Genomic DNA, 18732 nt, shown 5'->3' with positions numbered 1-18732 from the left:
AATATAATACTTTGTATATTTATATAAAGAGTTGTAGCAGTTTTAGTAGGTATTGAATACACTTCCAACTACAACTGCACAACAGCTGACCTCATGCTTGTGTCTCAGGCAGGAGCTGAATACCTGAGACTGGATCAGGAGACAGAAGGCATAGGTCTGGGAGAAACTACAGGAAGAAATACTGGGCCACTGACCTGGCTGCAGCTGGGTAGCATGACCCATCACCCATGGCCCTGGAGGTAGTGGGGCCTGGCACCCAGAATCTTCACCGTGGAGAAGGGGCTGGAACCCTCTTGTCTGCAACCAGGAACCATTGTGTCTCTGGGAATGCAGCTTTCCCCATTCCTGAAGGCTCTTCCCCAAAGTCCATTTTTTTTTTTCCTGTTTAAAATCTGTGACATGGGGACTTTGCAATGCCACCAGCAGTGGTTTGAGCTGTGGAGTTGGAAACAGGTCTCTGGCTGGTCACTGGTGAGAGGGTACCTCCTGCTGGCCCTTAGTCTGAGCATTTCTGCCATTTGTCACACAGGCTAAAATGGGAAAAGCTGCATTTTATCTTACCAGCTGGGCCTGTGCAGTGCACAAGAATGCAGCCCATGGCGGAACTGGGTAACCATGTGCTTGGCTGTTAATGGTCACTCCAAATGGTTTAGTCAAGCATATATCCTATGTCATCTGTCTATCTATATATGTATTTACATGTCAATAAATATGTGTACATTATATATATTGTACTTGTAGCATTTATGTACAAGCATGTATTAAAAGAAAAAAGAAGCCTTTTGCTCTTGGTAGGTTGGGGAAGTGCTTTGAAGTGCTTGCACAGAAGATGCAGCTGCCAGTGGCTCCAGGCTTTACAGCTTTTCTAATGTGTGTTGCTTGTTTCAGGCAGCAGCTGAGCCCACAGCCTCTATGCACATTTTGATGAAGAAATCCCCTCTGCACATGAGCAGTAGCCCAGATCAGCCTTCTCTGATGGATGGCAAAACACTGGAAGACCCTTGAAGGAAACTTAGCATGTGTTTGTCTCGCTGTTTAAGTACAAGTAGCACCCTTTGTCCCTGATTCATGCATTTATTATTGTGCCTATTTATTATTGTGCCTATTTATTATTATTGTATTTAAAATACACATTACTAGTAACAAATTGAAACAGCTGCTTTGTAAATCAACAAACAAACCTTCTAACATTCAGCGGGATACAATATGCATGTTTGGGTTTTTTTCAGAGAAGTTAAAATAGCAGAAAGGGAGAAGAGTTGTAATCTGGTTGCTGAGGTGGTATAAATCAGAGCTAGGGCACTAAGGTGAGTAGGCTGAAAACAAGTGATGTTCTGCTGTATTTGAAGCAACTGTTACCACATCAGAACACAGGGTAAATAGCCAAAGCCTCCACACAGCTCCACAGCCAAAGCCCCATTTCTGGGTGGATTGTTATAGATGCTTTCCAGACTTCAGCCCAAGCAGACTGACACTAACGTTAGCCCAAGTGGTACACAGCCAGAGTGGTGCAGTGAGGGAACGCCCCTAACCCTTAACCTCACTTTGGATTTAGGGTTTTCCAGGTTGCTGCTGTGAGGCTGAAGAGCAGAAGGCTTAGCCCCAAGGGCACCACTTGGGGCATGCTCCTGTGCCCTCAGCATTGCTCCCCCTGTGATGGAGGTGCTGAATGTGAGCAGTCTGATTTGCCTGGCCTTCACCTTGAGGCCTGTGGCTGATAAGGGTGGGCCTTGCCGCAGTGAAAACCCACTGAGTTGCAGCATAGTCTATGTGTTACCCCTCAAACACAACCCCCTGCTGCAATAGGCCTTCAGCTCATAGAGAGGAAAGCTGCAAGCTGCGCAGTGAGGGATACACAAACCCCTTCCAGCCTCGGGGCTGGCACCCCAACAGTGCACTTCATCCCCAGACAGCTGCAGGCAGCCCTCAGCACCCATGTGGAGCAGGAGGGAGGGCGGCAAAATCCCTCAGAGATGGGTGGAGGAACATCCGTGCCACTTCTTCATGTATCACTCCAACTACATGTGCACAACACACCTGAGAACAAACCACACCACCCCCTGGAGACAAACCCTACTACTCAAACCTGCACAACAGAAGAGGTGCATGCTGCACCCTTGGGATACAAACCACAGCGTGACAGAAGGGAGACAGGACCTGGCTGCTGCTCATGCACTGCACAGATGAGTCACTAAGTGGTGCGTGCCCTTCACCACCTCTGCTTGCTGCTCAGAACAGACTTGCACCACAACACACCTGTGAGTATACAATACTCCTGTGTGCCTACACCTGACCATCCACTTGTATTGCAAAACTGCACCACAAACACGCAGGTATCACACTTATGCTCCACAACAGTTGCTGCATCCACGAAACACAACTCATGCTGCTGCACATGTGCTGCACCCCACAGAGGCTACACATCAGGACACACTGCACCTCTGTAACACCGTACATTTGCCACATACCTGTAACATACCAAACTTTACACCCCACATACATAATGCTGCAAACGCAACCCATGCTGCTGCACTTGCATCACACACCACATGTGCTGCGCACCCATGACACTACACCCATGCTTGTAGACATGACACCACAAATGTGTGCTGCATACCACATATGACGCTGCACACACAATGCATCCCACAAGACATTCCACGGGTATGTGCCAACACAACATACACTGCTCATGACACAAACCGCATCACACAATACCAGTTCCTTACCACATGCAACATGGCTACCTATGATGCACCGTATGTGCTCACTGCACACTCACCACCACACATACCTACATGCAGCACTCCTCTGCCACACACAGTCCTACTTGTCACCATGTATGTCCTCCCTTTGTCTCCATCCTTGTCATGTTCCTACCCACAGGTACTTACTGTGTGAGGAAGATGCTGTTCCAGAATACAATCTCAATAAAGTCTTCCAACATTAACCACAGTGGGTTTGTTTGTTTGCTTTTTAAGATGTTTGTTTTATTATATTGGACCCATTACAGCAGACAGATACTCTAACAACATGCCTACACATTGTACAGCCACTCTTAGTCCATTCCCTGACAGCAGCCCCCACCTGCCACTTACCTGCCAACCCCCACTGTACACCAGGGAATGTTTTTGCAGTTCCAGTTTCCCACCTGCCTGCTTTCTCACACTGGTGGTAGGGACAGGAAGCAAAACCAAAGCACATCCCCCTCTGGCAGTAGAGCTGAGGGTGAAGGCAGCATCCATCCAGCTTCACTCAAAGTAGGCCTTTCTTCCACCCACCACCTTTAACAACACATCCAAATAGCAACAATAGCATCTCTTTGTCCATCTCAGTCTTTTACCTTCCCAAGGCAATTTTCCCTGTGACCCTTAGCAGCCCCAATGTGCTTCTGAGCATCACTTGAGGCACTACTGTAGGTGGTACCAGCATGTAAGCAAGCCCCGCACAGCTCTAAAGAGACAGCTGGACAGCACAGCAGTAGAAGGCTATAGAAGTTGGCGACTGACTCTCATTCCTCCAAAACTATTTCATAACTCAAGCTCTGCTTCTCTTGCTTGAAGAAAATAACCCAAACCAACAAAACCCCATAAGCTGTTATTGCCTTAGCATTACATGCAGGGTACAGTACCCACGCCTGTGCAATCTGGGTTTTAGCTTGAATGACTTGGATCACAGCTCTCTGGTCAGAGCTTCATTTTATTCGCCAACTATGTGTCCTCCTTCCCAAGTAAAGCATTTCCTTTAAGCAAGCTGGCTATCAACTCACCCTCTCGCCTCTTTTGGGAGAACTGGATACACACTCCAACACCCTCAGGTAACTTAAGTAAGTCTATCATACCCATTCTGGACCATAAAAATGTATGTTAAGCAGTTTCCAAACAAGCGACTACATTAGTTATGTTCTTAGAATCATTTATCCAGGTTACTCACAATTGAACACCCCTTCCCTCTCCTGGCCCCCACACTTTTTATTTCCCCCCTCCCCACTCCCTCGTTTATTTAGTTATTCAGAGCCAGGTGATCATACTCTCCCCTCTGGAGCGCTGACCAGCAGTCATCCACCACAAGTTGCTCACTCACAGCTTGAGGCCATCAGACCTGCACATCTGTGAGAGCTCATGGTGGGGGGGACGGGACAACAACATTACCTGCAGAATTTATGAAACCTGGACACATTGAACAACTCAGAATTGTCAAGGAGTACAAGGAGTACAACTTCCACTGCATAACACTACTGCCAACTATATCCCCCTAGGAACTGTGACCACTTTAATGAGCAGTAGCAGGTAATTTCTCCTAGCCCATGTTGAAGGGCAAAAGACACCTTGGATCCTTTGTTATACCTGAAAAAGAACAAAAAACAGAAACAGTTTGCAAACCCCGTGCGTTTCTACAGTTCTTACCAGAAACACCTTTACATTTTATTCAGACTTTTCATGCTAGCACAAATTTGTTAGCAGTTGTTACAGCTGCAATCTAACATAGATATTACAGTATAACGCCACCCCATGGTGCCACGGAGTCAAAACATCTGCTGAGCTACCACCACCACAGCCTGAGTTTTGAAGTACAAAAGCTTGACTCTTATCACCTCTAACCTCGAGTTTAATGCATCCTAAAAGCAAGTTTCCATGTTACATATATTCTGACACCTACCATCTAAGGTGTCTAATACTTAACATTTAAGCACTATGCACAAGACCAGAGTCACAGAAATGGAATAAAAGCAACTTCAGAGGTCATCTGGTTCTTCCCACCATTATTCTGCAGTGCAAATAACATCTACAAGAGGCCCACAGATGTAAGGGCATCCATACCTGACCCATGCTTGCCAGCTATATAATGCACTCTACAGAGCCCCTTGCTCAGTCTGTACATAAAGTACTGTTAGGCAACCTTACTTCTAGAGCAATCTGTGGTATTGTCTAAACTTACTGCTTTTCTTTGGCAGCTGTACTTCAGCTTTCATTCTCTTCTGATTGAGGTTAAGCAGGTAATTCCCCGTATTGACTTCCTTTTGGGTGTCATCTTTTCTAGATGCAGTTGTGGGTTTAACTCCAGCGATCCAGAGAAAGGAGCATTCTCCCCCATCTTAGCTTAATGGTCAGAAGAGTCAAGAAGCAAATCTCTCTGGAGTCAGTAATTTTTATCGTGTGACCTGGGAGACATCATTTGCATTACAGCTTGGATGATATTTCTGGAGAAACACATGAAATATTAATTATGGGAGCCCGGTCCTGTGGAAAGCACTCCTTTGTATCACTGACTTTCACCAAGGGCTTTACACAAGTGTTTTGAACACAGCCATGTTAGACTGATCAAGTCCAAACTGACAACTGTACAGAGCATTAAGACTTACCTAGAAGCATCCTTCAGGAGGATGACAGGCTTCATCCAATAAAGCCTAAGGTGCATGCAGGAAACAAGTATACTTTTGGGTACTTAGCAGGTTAAATATTTAGCTGTGCTTTTTGTAGAAACTAGAAGGTTTTCCTGCTGCTTAACATGTTCCTGTGATATTTTAATCGGTTGCTTACCTGTCACAATACAGTCTGGGTGTATTGCTCTAATCATTAGACTAGCACAGGTTTATTCCCATTTCTATCTGGCATACAATCATTTGTCCCAAACCTCAAAGATGAGAGGGCAAAAAGAAAGTGACCCACTGACCTCATTACCATGTCAGTCATCCTCAGACAATGACGTCTGTATGCCAATTACACCACACACATACAGCCTGTGTTAAACTGGGGTTTAACACACACCATTTTCCAGGGTTTTACAGAAGTTTCATCAGCCACTTAATAGAAGTAGCACTTACCTGGGCTTGGGCCCATTGTCTGAGACCACTTAGTCCAGTACTCTGCACAGGATGGTTACAGCTAATAAGGGTTCTTTTGCTAAACTAGGAATAGCTTTGGACCAGCTGCCTTCACTAAAAGGCAGGACACAGAAACTTATTTTGCCCTCTTCTTCCCCTGCATGTAGATATGTAATATGTTCAGGAGACTTTGAATATTTGAAACGACAGATAGTAATTTGTCTTTATGGGCTGCATCAAATGGTGGATTTAAAACAGTTGGAAGTATAGAGGGCAAGGGTAGGAACAAGGAAACTTAGTTTGCTCCCTTGGTAACAAAATCTACAGCACAGCAGGAGAACAGAGCATGATAATTAGGGAATTACAGCTGTTAGTCACAGAAAATATGCTGCAGTTGCAGGTCACAGACCTGAGGTTGTGGCACAGGAAGGAAAAGTGTAATTTAGAGTCTGCAAGGAACTCACTGCATGCATTAGACTTCTTGCTACTTATAGCATCTCTACACCTGTTTTCAAGGGCGGAAATCAAACAGACAAGAACACAAATCAGGAACAAGAACCAAGGAAATACAGCTCCTCTACAGGAGTCGAGACAAGAGCTATTTTAATACCAAAAAATGGCTATTCCATCAGCTTATTCACTGCCCCTCCTCCTTTGTTGGAAACTCTTTCTAAGGACAATCAGAAGCATGAACTTTAAGATGGAGAGGACAAAACTTGATCCAGGCAGCTATTCTGGGAGATAGCAGCTCCCATAAGAAGCACCAGTTGTTACAAGGGATGTATAATGCAAATCCTTTGAAACAGGGCTTGGCTTGGAGATATTTGTATATTAAGCCAGAGCCTTACATCAGTTTCCTGAAAGTGGTAGCTGTTCCTGAAGGGAACTTTATGAAGGACATAGAGGGAAATACAAGCCTGAGACTAAAGACAATAGCACTAAACAGACTTTACCTTACAAAAAAGGAGAAAATAAATAAAAATAAAAGGCAAACTCCAGTCAAAGGGACGCAAGAACAAACCCAACAGATACTGCAACTGAAACATTGGAGCACCTCTGATAATAGTTCGGCCAAAAGCCTTTTAAAGGAGAGAATCTATTGGTATAGTTTATGACCAAGACAACTCATCAAGCACCTTCTGTGAAATCCTATGTCACCTTCTCCCAGTGGGAGCTGGTCCCATCCCAGAAGATCAGGACATGCCATAGCTACACACACCAGGAACCTCCACCTGACTTCAGCTGTCCCCAGAGCCAGGCAAGAGGCTGTCTTGTGGAGGTGGATTTTTATCTGGACAGAGTCCTCATCATATTCCAAATGAAGTTACATGCAAACCATGTCCAAAGCAATTTGAAAGCTGGACTCCCATTTCAGTTGGGAAAGAGTAGCTTTTCCAGACCCTGAAGGGTGTTAAGTTTTAATATTCTTTCAGAGAGTTAAGCAAATTCATAGAAGATAAAACACATTCACACTGCACTGATATGCATGACTCTTGGAAAAGCTGATCTATTAAACTTGTGTGCTTTACTGTAACCTTTGATCCAGGATTTATCCTCTGTACGGAGTTCCTCATTGCCATTCCACTCAAGAGGGGAATTTTTATTCGTTTACTTCTCCAAATCTCCTCCGTCCCTTGTTCTGGTCATGTTTGGGTTTATTTATTATATTTGGTTATATTTTTTACATAATCTTCCTTTACTAAAACTTTAGCACATGGGGAAAAGCATCTTTCTTTCTGTCTTTAAATCAAGTTGCTTCAGAGCCAGAGCTGACTCCTACAGATGAGAACTGAACATACACTAACTTGAGGGAAACTAAACTTGCTGAGGAACAGAAGAAACACCCACCATATCCTGAGGCTCACCAAGAGCTGACAGCCTCTTTTCAGACCTGCCCTTGTACAGCCTGACCACACAGCTCAGATTCAAAGGACAAAGACCTCAGGCCATGAGGCTCAAAGCTCTCCATAGAGCATAACTTGCTCATTCAAATGTTAACAAGTAAGACTTCCAGCATTTGCTCGCTGTACCAGCTACTAGCTTTGCATCTCAACTAAGCCAAACTCATTCTTTCCATGGCAGAGCAGCTATTAATAACTTCCTATTGCCCAGTCCAGCCTGCTAACCAGTAGCCAGGCCTCCCCACTTCTCCTTGAAGGCTGGAAGCATGCCAGGCAGATCAACTAATTCAAACTATCTTGGGCAGGAAGGTATTTCAGTGTCCTAGACCCTCAGGATGCCCTAAGCCAGCCTGTTTCAAGGTGATACCCCATGAATGCCCTCACTGCTCTCAGTTGTGTGAGGTGTCACAGAGAGGTGAGAAACCCCCATGGGCTCTGGGGTAAAACCAGTTCGTCACTACTCTGCCAGCTGCCTGATGTCATTGTTTTCTGACTTTGTGAGCTATGACAACAATTGGCAAGTGCTTACCCTCAACCAAAGACCTAGAATACTTTTATTCTCCTTGGTGAGCTGCTCAGCCTAGGATCTGTGCCTCACTCAAGAGTTAGCTGTCACAGACAGTTTACTCACCTGAGGACTGGGTAAGTCATGTCACATGTTTGATGGAGACTTTCTTCCTTCCCTGTTTCTGGTTATTATCAGAGGTGAGTTGGGTCTCAATCTCTACTCAAAAAACAACCTTTATTCTCCACCTTATTGAGATCCAGCACCTCAAAGCAGAGGCACTGCTGCCATTTGGGACAGGCTTCTTTACATTACGAACAAACAGCAGCTGAGATGTACCTTGGTCCCATCGCCTTTTCACAGAGCCACCTAACCATAATAATGTGATGTTTAAAACCTTGAGAGGAAGGCCGTAATTTGCATTTTAGAGTCCCATGCAGTGACTTGCCTGAGATGTACCTACATGTGGCTACACCCAGCACTTGTTCTGCTGGTACATGTGCAGTCATTTCTTTGGGGAAGACAACGATTCACCAGGCCTTGGTGAAACACAGCCAATGCACCTCAGTGAAGTTTCAAGTCCGTTCCGATAGTGCCAAGTGCTTGATGCCATTTTTAGCAAGCAGAATAACTAAGTATTTAAGGACAGATTCTTCCCCAAATAGATGAGAGGAGCCAATCAGCAGCTGTGTCTCTGGAAAGATTTTGCCAGCATTACAGATACTCCATATGGAAGCAAAAAGATGCTAGTTCTGAGCAATAAATGCATGTCAGATGACACTGCCACTAAATATACCTGGTGACTGTTAGCACAATTGTTCTGCTTCCAGTCCGAAGCCCCTCTCTGATGTGGGTAGCACGGACATCTTAAACGAAAAAGCCTGAAGATGAACTTAATTTAATCACTGAGTGTGAAGAGGGGGACAGGGAAGAAGGAAGGAGAACCAATATTAAGTGTGGAAATTAATACAAAAACTGCTGGGATATTAATAGTGTGCTGAACTAATAAGATGCAGTCAAAGCTATGAAGTTTCTGTAACACTGCAGCAGCTGCTACTGTGAAGTAAGAGACTAGAGTAGATCTGTGTATTTACAGCAGTTACCTGAAAGCCTGGGCATGTCATTCCACTCAGTATCCCCACCAACACAAACACATTAAAAGCAAACTCAAAAAGCTCCTGTAAACCCACTAAGCACAACAGCTAAAGTTTCCACAAGAAATAATTCATAGCATTACAGTTACTTGCATATAGACGGGCTAACAGCCTTACAGGAACGAACATGGAGCAGAAGCTCTTGATCAGCAGGCTGTAACTGCAGCAGCCCAAGTGCCTTCCAGCCCTCTTGATGGCTTAAAAAGCCTTCTAGGACATGAACCTTTACCATAAACATAAGTCTGCCCCACAGAAGTTATGCTAGACAGTGACTGTTTAAAAACCTTACAACCACATTGGCTTTTTTTTTTTTTCCCTGCACCTACAGGGAAAAATTGATTCATCTATTATGAGATGAGGTAAGGCATCCATTTCCTTCAAGAGTTTAATTCTGGAGACAAAAAGCCCCTGTCAGCCAAGCTCTCAGCCCTGCTTCAGCTGCCTCAAGAACTGGGAAGCTAGCAATGCCTGCACCATTCAGGGTTACACCCAACCACATGGAGAAGGAATATCAAGGCCCAACTTCACATGTCTTAAGGGAAAGCAAGCGTTCCTTTGGAAACACTATCTTCATGCTGTTTCTGGCAGAGAAAGGACAGCCACAGGAGGTCAAGAATGCAGGCCCAGCACAGACTGCTGAACTAACAACAAGCAATGCCACTTACCAAGTCTTTGAAGGGTTGGTGCTGTAAGCAATCCCTTTGAGGTAGTTCTGTCCTAACGCTTTTGTTTTGGAGAGAACAGGGGTCTGCAGTGTAAGGCAGTTTGCACAACTTCTGCTCAGCTCTTGCTCTTGTCCAGACAGACTCACTGCAGTTAGGCTTGCAGATGGTGGAGTGACTTGGCCTTGCTGCCTGGCGTTCGACTCAGCTGCAATCCCTTGGTGCTTCAGATCCTTCCATTTGCTTTAAAGACTTGATGGACACTTGAGACACTGAGGTCTTTGAGAAGGACATAGTGCAAAGGTTGATTTGGACACAGCTCTAGCAGACAGCTTCAGGCTGAATACTTGGATGCTTTATGCTCATGAGACTTCATGAAGTAGCCGGTACACAGACTTTTCTTCTGTAAGCAGATCACAAGAAAGACCCAAGTGCAGAGAGGAGCCCCACAGAGCTAGGGCAAAGCCCATAGCACCCACCACAGAGGGTGGGAACTCTCTGTGCTAGCTGGCAGATGTCAGCAGCATGCTCACTCCTGCCTCTGTTGTGCCTTCTGTGCTCAAAAGCCACCCATAAGCTTTTACACCTCACCACAACTTTGCAAAAGGCTGAAGAAGCCTACATGATTGGGATGTCTTCATAGAGGACCACAAAGGTGGTATTCAGTGAACCCTACAGAAGAGGGGGAAAACCTCAACACACCGTACAAGTGGCACTTGCCATAGTTAACTACTTTAGTGAGAGCCCTCTAAAGGCTGCACAGCAGCCTTATGTCAGATAGCAAGACATTAAGGGAATAATAAATGCCATTTTATTAAGTAAGTTTTAGAGAACAGTTAGAGTTTTGAAAACTCATTTTAAGCTTTCATTATTGGCAGGGAAGGGGATAAGTCAGATTAACTGCTGTTATCACAATTATCAAATGGAAGAGACCAGCGACTTGAAAAGAACTCTGCAGTTCACAGCAAAATTCCACCTGGCTTTTCATTAGGTGTGTCCAATTACTTCCAGTATAAATTAGCCAGGCAGTTGAAGGCAGGCTTGCAGAAAATTACTTTAACACTATTATCAAGTGGAAAAAAAAGAAAACAAGGAAAGATTTGTTTCCCATGAGAGTCAGAAAAGTCTAAAGCTACTTTGGAGATCTCTAAGATCCTGCAACATCTTTTAGGCTTCCCATATGCTTCATCAACAAGATCCAGGGCTCCAAGATAGCACTTGTTGCCAAGTTTGTGAAAAAGTTCTAGGAATAAAAATCATCCAAGAATTTACTAGGGTCATCTCCAGGAGGGTTGACTTCAAAGGGCACTTTCAGGCTGCTGAGCAAGTGCAGATGCAGGCAGATGGCTCATAACACTATTCTACCAAATTACTCATACAAAGTGTTGCTAATAGAGCCATTTAAGTAACATTACAAAGCCAATCCGCCACCCTACCATCTTAGTGACCATCTTGCAAATAAACAAGTCAGCTTCAGCACCTTCAGTTAGGTCAGAAGGCAAGTATGGAAAAGAAAACAGGAGTGGTACCATTCAACTCTATCACTCGTAGTGTGGGCTGTGGTTTTCTCTGAAAGTTTAGGCAATCCTGATGACTCTGACAATTTTCTTTTAGAACACCTTACAGTTTTCTATTGTACTGACATGCAGAAAGCCTCATCCTGTTTGCAATACCCAGCTCCAACAAAAGGGGAGAGTACATCATCCTATTTGCAATAGGAAACTTCAAAAGTAGAACACATCAATACCTTGTTGAAAATGTCTTTTAATCAATTTCCATGTGGCAAAATTCCAGAGGCCTATTCACTTTATTTCCACTTCAAAATCGAGGTAGGGAGGGTGAGAAAGCTTGGAAGAGCCTGGCCCCAGCAGTAACCCCAGGACAGAAAGGCACTCTCACCTGAGCCCAGTGTCTGCTTACCCCAGCTTTTCTCCCCCCATCAACCACAAGGGGCCAACCCTCACTGAGGCAGCTTTTGGGAGTGCTTTACAGGATTACATATTGCAAGGAGGCAGGCATACCACTGGCTTCAAGGCACACTGTTGTCAGGTAAGCAGCAAGTTTCTCAGTGGCATTCTATCCAGCCTGCCAAACACTAAGGATGTCCACACTCCAAACTTGGTCATTAGCTGCCGAGCATCATGCAACTTAAAACTATTCTCTAGAAGCTAACCAGCCAGGGCTTATTCTTTCACTCTCAGAAAAAGAGGGGAACAGATCTACTTAGAGAACAAATGAGAGCCCAAAGCACAGCTATGCCTAGCTCCCCTTGTTGCCTTCATCTTCTCCTTACTGAGGGGAATTAGGACTGGAAAAAACTTGATTATCTGGAACAGTGCTGTGATCCTACACTTTGCCCTTTTGCAGTTGGGTGGAACCAGACTGGCTGCACAGCACTGAAGGGTGAGCCATTCACACATGACTGAAGAGACATAGGAAGAGACACTAATAAAACCTCCAGGGCTTTCTCAGACCATCCTGTCATTCAGTATAACAATCAAAGAGGTAACCTCTCCTTATCTGAGCTAGGCATTGAAAACAGTCAAGCTCCAACATTAAACAAGCACACACTTGCTCAAGCACAAGTCAGTGGTACAGAAATAGGCTAGGTTGGGTTTGGTTGGGTTTTTTTTAATATTAACACCCAGTTTCAACCAGAAAACATTACAAAGACAGAGAAGAGACAGTCATGGTTTACAGTGATCAAGATAGAGTTGAAGGAGAATTTCTCATTGATACTCTTTGCTCAAGGCAGAGTCTCACGGCAAAAGCTTACTGTTCAAGGCAACTTCTGTTGCCAGTTACAACAGCTGTATGAATACTCCAAGCCCTTACTACAACACACTCTGTCAGAGTTAAAGGTTGTAATATCTATACAGTTGGACACGGTAGTCCATGACTACTATTCATGTCAGAAACATGAATGAACAGGATGCCTGCATTGAGCTTCATGCCAAACAGTTTCCAGTGATGCTATCATGACTATGCAGGAGCCAGAAGAGAACATTAAGATTTCATAGACTTTTAAAGAAACTGCTTTCCACACACACGTTCAAGGATAAAGCCACCACTGCACACAGTGACAGGAACCATATGCTGCCTCAGTAGATCAAGGGTGTCTCAGCCATTCCAAGGAAGAGCATTTCTACTGCTACTCTTTGCAACTGTCATAGCAAACACCACTGTGGAAAGCATTGTGCTCACACCCGCTTGGCAAGGGCAGCGGAAGTTAAGATCTTTTCACACGAGGGCTGCTGTAATGCTGTTACAATGCATCCTCTCCACCCATGCAGCTTTGTAGCTTAACTGAAGTTCAGGCATATAGCTCTAGGTTCTAAACATTTGTTTTACCAATCAAATCATTATTTCTGATATTTGTCTTTATCCACAGGCAGATTTCAGCACGGACCAAACCTGCAAGCTTTTCCCATCCTGTGTCTGGACCAGCCACTGGTTAGTCATCAGAATCCAAATAGAGAAGGTTTTAAAACTAACTAGGAAAAACAGATGATGAATTTAAACTCTATACATGATAAACTTAAGATACAAGGTCATAAATTGAAATAGGTCTTGAAAGCACAAGTAAAAGGAATCAATGTTCACAAGGAAAGGGCCGAATGACCAGGCAGGAGAGACAGTGACAAGCAGGTCACAGAGGTGATACTAACAGAATTACCTGAAATAGTGGGATTTCACCTACAAACACTAAAATCAGACATTTAACCACCATACAGACAGGTCAGAGACCAGAAACATCTTCATTTACTTCTATCTAATCATACAAGTATCAGCTGGAGTTAGACTGGATGATCACAGTAGGTTCCTTACAACTGAAATATCCTATTCTAATTGTCTTCCACCATGATGATCTCCAGACAAGGACCTGGTCAGTGCCACAAGACTGCACAACACCACCCCTTTCCTCAAATCCCCAGCTCCTCCAGCTACACAGGGCTCATCCACCAAGAATTTACCACATTTTTGCCAGTGAGGAAGAAGTAAGGAGGCAGAGGGGCTGCTCATTTATATTTTCGTTCATCGCTTCCATGGTGCAGTGACATCCTAAAGAATACCAACCAAGCTCAACCATATTTTTGGAAGTCTTAACTCCTTAACTCAAGAGACCTCGCAACACCCTCGAGTGCCACCCACCACTGAAATAGACACCCCTAGGCTGGAACAGAACAGCTGTATGACACCACGTAGCAACACTTCACAGCATTTTAGGGTAGAAAGCAATTAACCTTTGGCTGAATCCCCTTAGCTCCAAGCTACAAAAAGAGTGTTTGTTCTGTTTTCTTCTCTACCCCCACCTTCCCCAAGTGTGCACAGCTCTGGTGTTCTCATTAGCTCACAGTGCCAGCTGCTTGTTGGACCATGAAATGGAGAACAACCATTGTCATCAGATTAATGGACTGTTTATTCAGATATTAATTTTGGTTTTGATTCCTTCTGCTCCAGAGCAGGAGCAGCTGATTCAGATAAAATCAGGGTGAGGCTGCAGTGTTTCTGTTCAGACAGTAAATACGCTAGAGCTGAGACCTACCTGAGATCTCAGCAATACTTTAAGGTCAAGGAGTTTGAGCAAGGTCCTCTTTACAGGTCTGAAAAGAGGGACAATTTCAGCTGGGGGAGGGTATCTTTCTGCTCACTGCTATTTCTTTATATGTCTGACTGAAATTTCGTCCTATTTTCTGTATTAAACAGAACCTTAATTTTCAGGTCCTGCCCTAAGACAGAGCATCCCAGGCTCCAAGGGGGAGTGAAAAGTCAGCTGATTCAGGGGCAACATATCTGGTGTTTTGGAAAGCAGCCTCAGGAGCAGTCTTTCCAGTAACCTTCAGGGACCATAAAGACCTGCCTGCTCACAGGACCAGCAAGTGCATGCGCTTTCTAAGCTGGTGAGAAGAAGCAGCCCACTGCAAATCCTCAGCCCCAGGCCAAAACCTTGTTTTGCTCCTTTTTGTTTCCATCACTCAAACAACATGAAACCTTCCACCATCCTTTCCCAAATTAGGGTTCTCAGCTAAGGAGGGTGCCAGACTAGAGACACATACATAAAGCTGCCTGGGTTTAACTTGCCTCTTAGCTTGGCTTCAGGTCATTACTCCTGTGAGCCTGTGAGTCCTAAAATCTCGTCTCTGGGATACTGCACCTCCCCTTTGGCTGTACCTGCACAACAGAACATGCAGTGCCAAGCCAGGTCAGTAGCAGAAGTGCCACTGAACTGCTGGCAGCAGGTAACACCTTTCCTAGGTGTTATGAGAGGAGATTTGAGTATAACCCGAAACCTTCCAACTCCTATTGTGAGTCTGCTGTTGTATCTAAACATGAATATTATATTCATCTCCTCCAATACTTGAAGCTCCTTTTGCCATACTTATCTACAGAAAAGGTTGCTGTAAACACTCCTTCTGGAGACAAGCAAGATGTCAGTAAACAAAGCAGTGCTTTCCTTTAAGGCAGCCTTACTAGAGTCATGCCGGCAGGAAAAGAGAGCCTGCATTATCAGATACCCTGCTAGTAGGCTTAAAGGAGAAGGAATCCATAAAACCTCCAGGCATTCCAACAGGCTGGGTACCCAGGATCACTTTCATAGTTTAGGAAACAGTTTCATCTCAACCCCCACAAATTGACCTTGGCAGAACATAGAAAATTTGCACGTAACAGCCATGTTTGTGCTATGAGTAATCCAGTACTCTAAGCTAATGCTCCATTTTGTTGGTCAAACAAAACATCTTGTTATCATGTGAACAAGACAGAAAAACAACACAAAAACCAAAAACCCCTACAACACAAAAACCAAAACCCTAAACCACATTAAAATTATATTGATGAGTATTTCCTAACTCCATTTAACAAGATGCATGGAATTTCATTTGTTTGTGCATCTTCATGTCTTTCCCATGTAATTTTCAGTTTTCCACATTATCACTTTTTTCCAATACATCAGAATCAAAGTACTTATGCTGAGGCTGAAGCAACAATGTATGCTGGCCAGTTTAATGTGGGAATATCTTCTCCAAAAATAATCAAACATGCATTTTTCGATTATTCACAGCTCAGCGAAAGGAGAAAGGGTGAGTGACTACATTTACAGACAATATATATAGCCTTATAGTATTATCTTCCTTCTGCTTTCTGTTTCGTCAAGCTTATTGCATACACTTAGAGTATCACAGAATTTTTTGGGTTGGAAAGGACCTTAAGATCACCTAGTTCCAGCCCCCTGCTATGGGCAGGTACACCTCATGCTAGACCAGGTTGCTCAACCTGGTCTTGAACACTGCCAGGGATGGGGCAGCCACAACTTCCTTGGGCAGCCTGTTCCAGTGCCTCATTACTCAAACTCCAGAGTTCAGGCTCGAGACCCACTGTGGGCCTGAACATGACAGGAGACTCTTGCCTGCCATTGGGCAGCAAGGGAAAGAACAGCTCACTGGGACAGCAGAAGAGGAAAGTGTTGCTTGCATATCCTCTACCTTACCCAGTCAGCTATGTTAAAAAAAATAATAAGAGTACTGCATTTAAGGGTTTGTAGCCAAGTTGCATTTCTGGTTTTTATTCATTTGCTCTTCCAATTTAACTAGTTACAGCAACTCTCCAAAAGAAAAAGTCTAAGCAGACACAGACTTAGCATCTGAGGAGAAAGATTCAGGAGTCTCATCTGTGTCCTATAAATGCTCCATGACTGCATATCAGTACTCTGCAAGGCTTGCTTTTATCTCTTAGAAGAGATTGCAACTTCAGTAAGTAATCTGTGCCAGTTACATGAAAATTAGGTCAGGTACCTTACCTATATTAGACACACTTGTAATCACTTCAGAAGCCCTCTGAGATAAAGCAGTGTCTGGAAATAAGGACTGTGGGATTTGGCCAAATAAGCGGTTACTTAGGGGCTGGGAGCAGAGAAATATTTTAAGGCTAATGAGGAGTCCGCATTCAGTGGAAGAACGATGCCTGCTTCACTAATGGGAAAAGGTGCCTATTTCTAGTCCAGCTGGCCCAGGCAACACGAACCGCTATAATTTAGTTATATTTAAAAGCCTGAATCTAGAGTCAGTGACAAGCTGGCTTTGCACAGCAAGATGTTGAAGGAAGTCAAAGCATGAAAGACAGATTTAAGTTGTGGTATGTCTTTGAAGCTCTTGGGCGACTTGGTGTTAGAAGGATCTGCAGAGGAAATAAGAAATAATGCATGAAGAAATGTGTGGCATCCAAGTTCATATAGCTTATGGCTTTGCAAGTTCTCACACAATTAACACATTCACATGCATTAAAGGGTGGGTACATAAATAGACCGTATCTTTGGCTGCATTAATACCATGCTTATTAGGACTGATAATATTCATGAACAACCCTCTTCTTCTGTCTCTTCCATACAGACGCTAATATACTGAAGTGTATCAAGTAGTTCATGGGTAGATGCTTCCAACAGTATCAGAAGTGCAAGACTGCCTTGCAAAGGATGAGTGCTCAGCCTCCCAAGGAATTTGGGAGCAAAGACAGGAACCGATGTATGGATGATGAAGTTAAAGGTGACCAATGGTTCCAAATATTTGAAGCACACCAGGTAAGGACAAGGCAGCGGACAGCTTACACCAGACAAATGCATGTAGATGATCAGGCTGAGTTCAGAGGGATAAGCAGTTGCCCACACCACACCTGCCAATGTCAGAGGTTCTGTAACTTTTAGGCTGACATCATGCAACTGTAGCTTTTCAATATGGAAACAGGATGACTCCCTGTGGTTTCTAATTCCACTGTGGTCCAAGGCAACACAGGAAAAGAAAATCTCCACCTTTTCTCTTCTAGCTGGTCCTGTCTGAAAGGTGAGCCTAGGTATGGATTCACAGCTGAAAGCCCGGGGCTGAAGAACAGCTCATCAAGAGTCCCTGCACGCCAACCAGAATAACCAGCACAGAGTAAAGATGACCTACTCCACAGGAAGGGCTATAGAGGCAATTGACTTTTCTGGAGCAGAAAGAAAAGACACAGCTTAGAGGTGTCTGCATACAGGTCCTTCACAGATTCCCACAATGATGCAGCAGACACTACCCCACCTATGCTTCCTGCACACAGAGAGGATTTTTAAAGCAGCATTCCCCAGGATGGGGTGAAAACATTATTCCCAGCTCCCACACTTATTCTCACAGCTCCCATCAGCCAGTGACACCCACTGTGTCAGTCACACATGCACCACACAGGCTTCCCCAGCTCCTCCCCACACACATCCAGGCTTTTTACCATTGCAAAAAGAAGGGAAGCAAATCAAGGAGAAATACATTCAGCCTAGTGCTATCTGGCAATGCTGAGTGAGAGAACAAGTGTTAGGCAGCAAGTGCAAATGTACAATGCAGTAACTAACTGACAAGCTACTGGAGGATCTATAAAGTGTCCTTTCATTCCTGCCAGCCCTCAGATGGGCAGGTGCAGGCAGGAAGGCAGAAGTGTAGAAAGAAACTCTTAGCCCTCCAGACAGTATAGTCTCCAAAGCTGATATTATGGTCAAATAGCACAGCCCGTAAACCAGCCCTTTTCTGTCTGTCATCATTCTTGCCTTATTGTCCTGGGCTTTGCTTTGTTCACTGTGAGCAGGCATACTCCAGTTCTCAGCCACATGCCAGCAAACATGCTGGCATGCTGCCCACCCTAAGTACTGTGTAAGCAGAATGGCGCCTCCAAT

At 44.4% G+C, this 18732-nt stretch overlaps 1 long non-coding RNA gene across 1 annotated transcript in view; it reads right to left on the bottom strand.

Annotated features, from left to right (window-relative positions):
- Positions 1 to 2987: 2987 nt before the first annotated feature.
- LOC134158679 (uncharacterized) overlaps positions 2988 to 18732 on the bottom strand; it is a 58232-nt gene continuing 42487 nt past the window's right edge. Inside the window, exons 4-5 of the long non-coding RNA XR_009962857.1 lie at positions 4939 to 5161; positions 2988 to 3284 (exon numbers count right to left, since the gene is read on the bottom strand). This is a non-coding gene — a long non-coding RNA (uncharacterized LOC134158679). The remainder of the gene's footprint in view (positions 3285 to 4938; positions 5162 to 18732) is intronic.

The sequence above is a fragment of the Pezoporus occidentalis genome, unplaced genomic scaffold (assembly GCF_034315485.1).
Source record: "Pezoporus occidentalis ecotype Australia unplaced genomic scaffold, CSIRO_AGI_Poc_V1 ctg131, whole genome shotgun sequence".
Classification (NCBI taxonomy): domain Eukaryota; kingdom Metazoa; phylum Chordata; class Aves; order Psittaciformes; family Psittacidae; genus Pezoporus; species Pezoporus occidentalis.
This window is presented reverse-complemented; position numbering and strand designations above follow the sequence as displayed.